General features: G+C 40.6%; 1 long non-coding RNA gene across 1 annotated transcript; it reads right to left on the reverse strand.

Annotated features, from left to right (window-relative positions):
- Positions 1-216: 216 nt before the first annotated feature.
- LOC133245245 (uncharacterized) lies at positions 217-6,834 on the reverse strand. Its single transcript, XR_009735620.1, has 3 exons — positions 6,667-6,834; positions 3,009-3,079; positions 217-788 (listed from the first exon to the last, which is right to left on the reverse strand). It is a non-coding gene; the product is annotated as an uncharacterized LOC133245245 (long non-coding RNA).
- Between the last annotated feature and the right edge of the window lie 2,492 nt (positions 6,835-9,326).

Genomic DNA, 9,326 nt, shown 5'->3' on the forward strand with positions numbered 1-9,326 from the left:
TTGTTCCTAACAAAATTGGCCTCACTACCCTCCCTTTAGAGAATAAAGCTCCAGGCCAATGGCTACTCATTCTTCTGCACTTACCTGCTCAGCCCTCAGTTGGTTAGCAAGGTTACCAAGGATGACAGTGATTCTGTGCTTCTCACCAGTAGCCAACTTATTTTGTTGTCCATCCCTGCCCCCACCCCCCACACATACACTTTGAGACCTATTACTCTGACAATATTTTAACTCAAAGGAACTATTTTATTTGAGTTAATAGGGTAATAGAAATGGTAGTATTTCAGTTTTTCTTGTATGAAGGGTCTAAGATTCATATTTAAAATCCACCCTCAAGCACCTTATAGCTATCGGGAACCATTGCAGGCATATTTTGTGTATATTATCTTCTTAAGCTAATGTAACCCTCAAAACCAAACCCTGTGGTTATTATTCTATGTATTTTATACACTAGAAAACTAAACTGAAACACAAAAAGAGTTGAACTTGTTCAAAGTCATATAATGATCAGTTTTGGATTGAAGTGTCTTTTGGTTTTCCCTCAAATTAAACCAAAGGAAAGCAGGTTTGCTTCGTTTACCCACAATCTTAAATCAGGTTCCATCTCTACATTATCTGGTCTGGAAGCTGGACTTAGATGTAACTGCAGTCAGGCAGCCCTGCCTGCGTCTGGTGGCCACAGCGTAGTAGACGGTGGTGTGGTGGTGGGTGACAGACACGGGCTTCAAGCAGGCCTTGAACTTGCAGCTTGATGGGCAGATAGGCAACCATTTGAGCCTCAGTTTTCTCTGTAAAATGGGATTGAAACACCTTAAGATTAATGTAAGTGAGTGAAGTTGCTCAGTCGTGTCTGACTCTTTGTGACCCCGTGGACTGTAGCCCACCAGGCTCCTCTGTCCATGGGATTCTCCAGGCAAGAATACTGGAGTGGGTTGCCATTTCCTTCTCCAGAAGATTAATGTAAAGGGCCTGGCAAATAGGTGCTCAGTACAGGTGACTTCTTTCAGACTAAGGCAAGCTGGTAAGTTTAATAATAATGGCTAGCATTTCTGGGAGAGGTTATAGTTTGCAAAACACTTTCACATGTTCTTTATCACCTCACTTTACTGGACAGATGAATATAAGAGGTAGTCAGAGAGTATTTTGGTATTGACACCTATCAAGTAGTTTACTCTGTAAAGGAGGAAAATTAGAACTGGTGGGCAAAGCAGACTTGGAAATGTAGAACATGATGTTGTTTTCTTGAATGAGTACCTAGGAAATCTAGAAGATGGGAAATCAGCTTTCTCTGATTTATATCTACTAAAGCATGAGTATTTTATTCCACACCTGCTTTGTCGGTATGACCAGGATGAATCCTGTTTAGTCTGTTTACTTGATATTTGCCCAAGTCTGCAATCAACAAGAAAACACATCTCAGCATCTCACTTGGCAAGAGAAAGAATGGAGGCAGCACAGCAGCTGTCATATTTATTTCAGTGGCAAAGCAGGTCAGGAAAATTGATAAAATTAATCATACAAACTAGCAAACATCAGGAGTGAGAACTGGAGAAACAGATGAGTTCCTGCTTCATTCCAGGCTGCACCTGCCCTTAGTTCTAATGGAATCGGTGCAGTCAGCTGATGGAAGCAGGAGTGGAGGGGGCCATGGCAATGGGAATAAAAGCCTGAAGAGAAATTGGAACATGAGAGATTATTGGGGCAGGTCTTTTTCTGTGGGCCTGTGGTGTCTGTGAAACTCTATTAAGTTCTCTGAGGTAGTAGGAAATCCATCTTTTGGTGTCCCATGAAGAGAATAAGTTCAGGACTTAATATTGGCTTGGCTCTATGGCAGGTGATTCTAACTAATTTGGGCAACATTTCTTTCCTGTTAGGAGAAGCAGCATGGCCTTGACTGCAGTAGCCTCTGACTCCAGATGTACTTTAGCATCACCTGGGGAGTTGTTAAAACAACTGATGCCCGCACCCTACCCCAGATGAAATGAGTCAGACTCTTGGGGGTGGGGCCCAGGCACTGATGGTTTCTATAAACTCTGCAGGTGATTCTAAGGTGAAGCCAGTGTTCAGAGCCACTGGCCTACAGGAATAGTTCTCAAGCATTCACGTGCAACAATATCACCCATAGGGTGTGTTGAACCACAGATTTTGGGGCCTCACAGTTGAAGTTTTGATTCAGTAGCTTTAGGGTGGGGCCTGAGAATTTTCATTTTCAATAGTCTCCAGGGAATGACTGTGCTGTTGGTCCAGAGAGGAAACAGCTTCTCCTTCTGAAGATTAAACCTCATCATTAACTAGCTGTATTACCTTGAGAAATTCATGCTGAAACTCATAAACAGAAATTCATGCAGTTGCCCTATTTATTGCAAAAAAAAAATGAGAAATGTACATGGAAGTACTTTGTAAACTATAAACACAGGATGAAAATTAATTTTTAATTATTTCTATTCAAATTTCCATTTTGCTCAGTGTGTAATAGATCTAGCTGTGCTCATTACAACTTACAGGGAGATTTATTTATTTATTGAAAAAGTAACTAACACAAGCCATTATATATGAGGCCCTGGATCAAATCCTGTAGTATAACAGTGATATGATAAGTGTATCTCTCTCCGCACAAAGTTTATATTCAGGTGCAGGGCCAAATTCACCTGTTTCTATATGACCTGTGAGTTCAGCAGATTTTTACATTTTTTGATGGTTGAAAAAAATCAAAAGAATATATTTCATGATTCAAAAATGATATGGAATTGAAGTTTCAGTGTCTAGAAATAACGTTTTATGGGAACATAGATATGCTTATTTCAGTTTTGCTGAAATATAACTGCTTTCACTCTACAATTCTAGTGGACTGTTGTAGCTGTGATAAGGATGGTATGGCCCACAAGGACTACAATACTTACTCTCTGGCCCTCTATGAAAAAATCTGCTGACTCTTGTTCTAGGGGAAGAGTGAAATCCCTCCATAGTAAGTGCTGGGAGGAAGCAAACAAAAGACTGGATAAACTCACAGAGGCACGGATGTACTGTGGATACGGAGGCCAGGGAAGATTTCTCCAAAGAGATTGCGTTAACCCAGGACCTAAAAAATGAAAGGGGTTAATCATGCTGATTTTCAGGGAAGAAGAGAACAACAGGTACAAAGGCCCTGAGGTGACCAGTTTGGCTCTTTTGAATCATGTAAGAAGACTAGCATAGCTGAAGCATAGATTCAACATGAAATTGGGTTTGTTATTGATTCAAGATGAGGGCACAGAGAGGCAGGAGTGAGGTCAAGAAGGGACTTTTATGCCTTAATGGTTTTCCTTTTATTCTAAGTACAATGGACACTATTTTAAGGAAGGGAAGGCACTGATGATAAACAAAGCTAATTTTTATTGAGTGCTTACTATGAGCTATGGGCTTTCCTGATAGCTCAGTTTGTAAAGAATCTGCCTGCAATGCAGGAGACCCTGCTTCGATTCCTGGGTTGGGAAGGTCCGCTGGAGAAGGGATAGGCTACCCACTCCAGTATTCTGGGGCTTTCCTTGTCACTCAGCCGGATAAGAATCCACCTGCAATGCGGGAGACCTGGGTTCAATCCCTGGGTTGGGAAGATCACCTGGAGAAGGGAAAGGCTGCCCACTCCAGTATTCTGGCCTGGAGAATTCCATTGACTGTATAGTCCATGGGGTTGCAAAGAGTTGGACATGACTGAGAAGGCAATGGCACCCCATTCCAGTACTCTTGCCTGGAAAACCCCATGGACGGAGGAGCTTGGTAGGCTGCCGTCTATGGGGTCGCACAGAGTCGGACACGACTGAAGAGACTTAGCAGCAGCAGCAGCAGCAGAGCAACTTTCATTTCACTACTATAAGCTACGTATTATTCTAAAAGCAGTCCAGTTTTCCAAACAAAGTTGTAAGATAAAGGCTATTGTTATCCTCATTTCACTGATGACAAAAGTAAGGTGCAGAGAAATTTAACACCAAAAGTCACAGATTTGAGATTAGAACCCAGAAAGTGTGGCAATTGTTTAGAGGTATAAAAGGAGAAACAGATCAACTGGGAAGCTGTTCCACAAGTCCAAACAAGAGATAGTGTGGGCCAAGCTAAGGAGTTCACATCCATACATGACAGTAGTCATATATGGTGAGAGTTCAACTATAAACAAAGCTGAGCACCAAATAATTGATGCTTTTGAACTGTGGTGTTGAAGAAGAATCTTGAGAGTCCCTTGGATTGCAAGGAGATCCAATCACTCCATCCAAAAGGAAATCAGTCCTGAATATTCACTGGAGGGACTGATGCTGAAGCTGAAACTCCAATACTTTGGCCACCTGATGCAAAGAACTGACTCATGTGAAAATCCCTGATTCTGGGAATGATTGAAGGCAGGAGGAGAAGGAAGATGATGGCAGAGCATGAGATGGTTGGATGGCATCATCAACTCAATGGACACGAGTTTGAGTAAACTCCAGGAGTTGGTGATGGACAGGGAACCCTGACATGCTGCAGTCCATGGGGTTGCAGAGTTGGACATGGCTGAGTAACTGAACTAAACTGAACTGAATCTAAAGAGTTAGCAAAAGAGATGGTCAGAAGAAAAGGCTAAGGCCTAATCAAGAGGTCAAGTTGATGGGACCTGTGGTTGTCTAGGGGTAGAAGTGAGAGAAGGGTCAAGGACAACTTCCAAATTTCAGGTCCGGATTAATCGATATTTGTTGAACATGCCTTTTCATACTGTCTCATGGGGTTCTCAAGGCAAGAATACGGAGGTGGTTAGCCATTCCCTTCTTCACTGGACCGCATTTTGTCAGAACTCTCTACCATGACCCATCTGTCTTGGGTGGCCCTACATGGTACAGCTCCTACTTTCATTGAGTTAGACAAGGCTGTGGTCCATGTGATCAGTTTGATTAGTTTTCTGTGATTGCAGTTTTCTTTCTGTCTGCCCTCTGATGAATAAGGATAAGAGGCTTATGGATCAAATTGCCAACATGTGTTGGATCATAGAAAAAGCAAGAGAGTTCCAGAAAAACATCTATTTTTGCTTTATTGACTACACCACAGCCTTTGACTGTGTGGCTCACAACAAACTATGGAAAATTCTTAAAGAGATGGGAATACCAGACCACCTTACCTGCCTCCTGAGAAATCTGTATACAGGTCAAGAAGCAAGAGTTAGAACTGGACATGGAACAACAGACTGGCTCCAAAGAGGGAAAGGAGTACATCAAGGCTATATATTGTCACCCTGCTTATTTAACTTACATGAAGAGTACATCATGCAAATGCTGAACTGGATGAAACACAGGCTGGAATCAAGATACCCAGAAAAAATATCAATAACCTCAGATATGCAGATGACACCACCTTTATGGCAGAAAGCAAAGAAGAACTAAAGAGCCTCTTGATGAAAGTGAAAGAGGAGAGTGAAAAAGCTGGCTTAAAACTCAACATTCAGAAACTGAAGATCATGGCATCCAGTCCCATCACTTCATGACAAATAGATGGGGAAACAATGGAAATAGAGACAGACTTTGTTTTCTTGGCTCTGAATTCACTGCAGATGGTGACTGCACCCATGAAATTAAAAGATGCTTGCTCCTTGCAAGAAAAGCTATGACCAACCTAGACAGCATATTAAAAAACAGAAACATTACTTTGCCAACAAAGGTCCAGGTAGTCAAACCTATTTTTCCAGTACTTATGTATGGATGTGAGAGTTGGACTATAAAGAAAGTTGAATGCTGAAGAATTGATGCTTTTGAACTGTGGTGTTGGAGAAGACTCTTCCAACCAGTCAATCCTAAAGGAAATCAGTACTGAATATTCATTGGGAGGACTGATGCTAAAGCTGAAACTCCAATACTTTGGCCACCTGATGCGAAGAACTGACTCATTTGAAAAGACCCTGATGTTGGCAAAGATTGAAGGCAGGAGAAGGGGATGGTGGCAGAGGATGAGATGGTTGGATGGCATCACCAACTCGATGGAGATGAGTTTGAGAAATCTCGAGGAGTTGGTGACGGACAGGGAAGCCTGGCATGCTGCAGTCCATAGGATTGCAGAGTCAGACACAACAGCAACTGAACTGAACTGATTGAACATGCCATCACCAGAAGCCTCAGTGGACTCTATAATTTGGAACAGGCATCACAAATGCACATAAATGCATATCTTACTCTCACTCCCCCATCCCTGAGAACTGTGCACCTTTTGAAGATATAGACAGTGAGCCCTTTTTTTTTTTTTCCCCCTGTCTCCAACATGTAATAGAATGTATGGCATATTAAAGCCTGGTCAATATGATTTATAGAAAGTTAAGTAAATTTTAGTACTTATGCATGTTGCACATGTATAAGTTGACCAGGCTCAGCCACATAGAATTTTTACCATAAAAGTGTTATTTGAATGCTGAAACCTTAGTGTTAAGTAGATTGGATTATTTTGAAGGAAATTGTTTATTTATATATTTATTTTTTCTTTTATCATGTCAAAAACTTTTCAGGGTTGGATTCCCTCTTGACCAGTCCTTGAAATTTCTGGAGTATCTAAGTATTTATAAAAATTAATATTAAAAAAAGGTCATAAAAAGACTCAGAAATGTACATGTCTATGACTTCTGTCCCTTCTTTTTAAGGATGTTAGGAAATTAAAGAAAAATTGGATTTGGTTTATACACACTTCTATTCACAGATTCTTCAATTTCATCTTGCAGAGATCAGTAGAGAGTTTTCTGGCTCCTCAGTGACCTTTAAGTTCCCTTGATCCTGATGCTGTGACCTCTTCTAACTCATTGGATCCCTTCAGATTCTCTGAGATGTCATACACAGGTTGCCAGGCAACATTAACAAGACCGGTCCTTACCCTGCAGTTAGGCATCAGCTGCTGTCATCACATTTTAAGTTATTATTACTATTTAACAAAACAATGGCCAAGGCCCGTGTCTCTCTCAGTGGGGTACTCTCTCTTGAGAAACATGTAGATTTCCTGGGAAAGTGATTTATTTTCTTTTCTTAAAACAGATCACTGTTAAGTCTGTAAAGGATAGACAAGGTCTAGGATAGGGTAAAAGGAGTGTGGTGCTGGACAGATGAAAAGACACCATACAGGCTGTCTTGAGCAGATAAATAATCAGTATGTGCAAATTATACATAGGAACAGAGCAGAAAACACATTTATTTCTTGACAGTTGCTAAGACTACCAGTGTTTTGGTAAATTCCTAAGTATGAGCCTGAACTTGAATTACAGAAACTGTGTACCCGAGAGCCAACCTTTCAGTGTGAAAATGAGCTTAACAAGTAGGATTTTCACTTAGAATTTTAGAGATGTTTTGTTTTCTAATTCTTTACTAATGTCTGGCTAACACAGTGACAAGCATAATTCCTTAGTCGTTGTCATTTCTTGATAAGTATCTGTGGATTGGGGTAATTTATGCAACAAACTTTTCCCATTGTGCTTACAGATGGAGTTTCTCAACCAAGCAGTCAAACCCATATTTATTAAGCTCCTACTATTTGTCCTTCAATGTGCTTGGGAATTTGAGAGATGAAGTAGAAAACCTAACAGTTGCTTTTAAGTGCACAACTTATTTGAGACCATAATTACACAATCGTTACCTTTACTGAACACCTACTATGGGCCAGGCACAAGGATGAACACTTTCTAGCCTCTGTCTCCAGTTCATACAACAGCCCTCCATGGTGGACATTATTGCCCTTGTTATCTTGTCCGAGGTTACACAGTTTGTTATGGGGGGGGACTCAAGTTCTATACCAGGTAGGGCTGGAACCAAAGATCTTCTATTTCTGCCTATGCCTATGGTATTAGCACGCATGAACATATTCATGCATTTGGTCTTTCATTTACTATCTGTATGGTTCTACCACATACCTGACACAGTGCTCAGTCCCTGGGAGAGAAAGTCTCAAAGGACCCACTGAATAAAACAAACAAGGTTCTTTCCCTCTTGGAACTTGTATTCCAGTGGGAAAGAAAAACAAGCAAGGAACTAAACAGTAAGCACACAACTGAGTAAGCGAACAAGCAAGCATTTATAATTTCTGGTAATATAGTATGGTCTGATGAAATACAGCAGGGTCAGAGGACAGTTAACATGATCTGCTCCAGTTTGCCTGCTATAGACCCAGAGTTGCTTACTTCTCATTCAGTGGACTTTCTACTTCATGATTACTTAGAAAAGCCAGAATCTTCAAGCATTTCCAACTTGTGACATGGGATCTGATATGACTGGCTAATAGTGCTCGCTTTAACATCACAATGTACTATTCCATTTAAAATCAAGTTCAGTAACTTTGAAAGCCAAAAGTTGAAACACATCACATCTTTGTAATATATGTAACTGGACCATCTGCCTCCTATTACAACTCCTAATTCTTTGACTTATGTTGATAGCTATGATAATGATAATGAAGTAACAATTTCGAGAGTGTAAATACTATGCAATAGGTCCTCTGTTACTAGGGAAAACAAACAAACAAAAGCCACTGATTTTCTGCCTATGTCTTATGACTCTGAGACGAGAAGAGGCACAAAGGAAGGTCTTTTTAATTCTGTTGCCTGCCTCCCTCTCTCCCCTAACCTGCCAAACAATGCAAAGTCACCAGTAGAAAGCTAAACACTGCTGCAAATATGAAGAGTAATTCTACTATTAAAGAACAGCCCAGGAAGACACAACCACTAACAAGCATTAAAAAAAAGGCAGAACAAACCCTTGTATAGAATCTTGCTGACAAGTGCTATTAAATATTAATTCTATAGACCGTGGAGACATCATTAAACAAACACACATACCCTGATGCTGAATGTGCACTGGTTCAGGCATTTGTTTTACATGTGGCTGTTGACTAGGTGTAGTCTTTTGTGTTGCTTTACCAGGGAGAAGACAATTTCCCCCCTGCTTCTATTAATTGTATCCTTACACATCACTGAAATTCTCATTGCCTTTTTGGTTATTTGTCTTATCCTTTCATTTAATTGGAAAGACAATTTTAGGGAAAATGAAGTGAGTTACCTGTTTTAAGACTGTCACGCATGGATAAAAATGCTTCATGGCTTGATGGCGATCTTTTAGATTTCAAGAACCAGTGCTACACACACAAGCATCTAGAGAAGTGACTGCACTGGGTGACCTTCGCCCAGCTTAATACTACTCTCCGATTTCTTCTCTTCAAGACTCTTTCAATAAAGATCCTAAATGTTAAAGAGGAGAAAAAGCTATCCCACAAAATTAACAAAGCTTATCTATGCAGTTTAATATGAAAGCATGGAGGGACTTTACATACTGTAAATATGAAGGAACAACCTCAACCTATACGGCATT

The sequence above is a fragment of the Bos javanicus genome, chromosome 3, assembly GCF_032452875.1.
Source record: "Bos javanicus breed banteng chromosome 3, ARS-OSU_banteng_1.0, whole genome shotgun sequence".
NCBI classification, from domain to species: Eukaryota; Metazoa; Chordata; class Mammalia; order Artiodactyla; family Bovidae; genus Bos; species Bos javanicus.